This window comes from Aplysia californica, unplaced genomic scaffold, assembly GCF_000002075.1.
Source record: "Aplysia californica isolate F4 #8 unplaced genomic scaffold, AplCal3.0 scaffold00872, whole genome shotgun sequence".
Taxonomy (NCBI): Eukaryota; Metazoa; Mollusca; class Gastropoda; order Aplysiida; family Aplysiidae; genus Aplysia; species Aplysia californica.
In genome coordinates this window covers 183,278-185,229 of record NW_004798142.1, presented here as the reverse complement: position 1 = coordinate 185,229, position 1,952 = coordinate 183,278, and positions in this window count along the sequence as shown.

The window sequence follows — 1,952 nt, the reverse complement described above, 5'->3', positions numbered from 1 at the left end:
GTTACGTTTAAATCTAAAACAAGGTCCGGTATCATAAGCAAGTAAAGACATACTATGAAGTTTTCAAATTCGTATTGCTGATTTGTGCATGCAGGTTTACAAAGTGCCATAACAGTATATTTAATATTAACATTGGTCTGGTGATGATCAGACATTATATTATAATTTATTTTCCACTATACGCCCTTAAAGTTCAAAGAGTTAAAGAGGCGCGCGTGTTTTATTAATGTCCATCAATTATTTTGACCCAAGATTTCACTTCGATCGCTGAGAATATCAAAGTAAAGTGAGAAAATCTTCCATTTGTGAGTCACTTTGCAAACCCAAAGAAATAATAGATCCAGGTGTGGAGTTTATTGCAAGGTCAATGAATTCAAAAACGTGTGAGATAAGCCAGGATAAATCCCGTGGCCATGCGGTAAATCTTTGGATTGAATTGCTGCAAGGCTGAGACTGAACTGTGAAAAACATTGGAGTTGGAGGGAGGAGCGGGTGTCGCATGACATTAATGGGTATTTGAACATTGTAATTAAGCTTCTGCATACATTTAATGCTGAACGAAATATAGGATTCCATCCCCCCCTTTTTTGGGGCCCTCCTCAACGTCCCTCTCCCTCCTTTCTTCTCCTCGATCTCCTCTCCTCTCCTCTCTCTCTCTCTCTCTCTCTCTCTCTCTCTCTCTCTCTCTCTCTCTCTCGCTCTCTCAAAGAAACAACGAAACCATAAAGTCTCTGTGTGGGAGAGAGAAATAATCACTACACCACAACCGATTCGAGGACCTTAGAATATTTATAACCTCCTTGACCACAGCACACCTCGAACTGTGCCGGTACCTTCTGAACTTATCAGTTTGGTTATGTGAACGTACACATATGTGAGAAGTTCTTGGGCTGTGCGATTTTGTGGAAACGGAACTTCATTAACGTTCGAAGCGAGAAGTCACTACTCGGGCTATTCGAATACTCTGTGTGAATGCTTTGTTCTTATAATAATTCTATCTCCATCAGCAACATTTGCTATTCAAATTTAATACTCTTGGTGGCTCAACCTAACAGTGCATCTGTTTCGTAATCACCAAGGACAGGTAAAAAGTATTGGAAATTTGACTCAGTCACTTTAGACATTATTACCCTTTAATTTTACGATGGTATGAGAAAAATGAGACGAAAAGCCATAACCCGTTAAAAAAAAAGACAAAATACGACATTCGAATGGCACTGCCGCACTTCGAATAATTGTGAAAAACGACATCAAGAAAAACTTGAGCGTTGAATAGTAAAGTCGAAAAGGGACGGCTCAGGGAAGGACTTTCTGTTGATAGAGTGGAAAGTGTCTGCCCTCGTTGGCTTTTTTGTGTGTGGAGGGGGTGGGCAGGGGGTGGAAGGGAGGGGTGAGATATCTTCTGACGTAGTTAAAAACTGGCAGTTTTTCTTAATCTCGTTACACTTGTCACACTTGCATGACAGCTCTGCTGCTGTACTTTGAGAAACGTGCTTCCTTGTTAGATCTTATTCTCAAACTGATCTGTGTTGGAAAAGAAGTAAGCAGCAACATACTCTGTATAATAATTTTGTTTTCTCAATATATCATTATTATGTTCGTGATGTGCATGTCGTCATAGGTTGTGCTGTGACGTAACAGTAACTAGTATTAAGTATTAATGTCTATTTATTATGTGTTAAAGTTAATACAAAGAGTGTATTTTATGCCCATTATGTACGTAATATGCATGTTTTTTTGTAATAAGATGAAGGCAGGAAAAAGCAACGTACTTGAAGAGCCGAGACAAGTGGGTGACAGGGGCATATCAGGATAATATGTAGCTTTTAGAGAGATTAAGAGCACAGGGTCGAATGAAGAACTATGATAGTCGATGTCTGCTGTTGCAGATCTGGAACTTGATGATGATGATGATGATGATGATGATGATGATGATGATGATGATGATGATG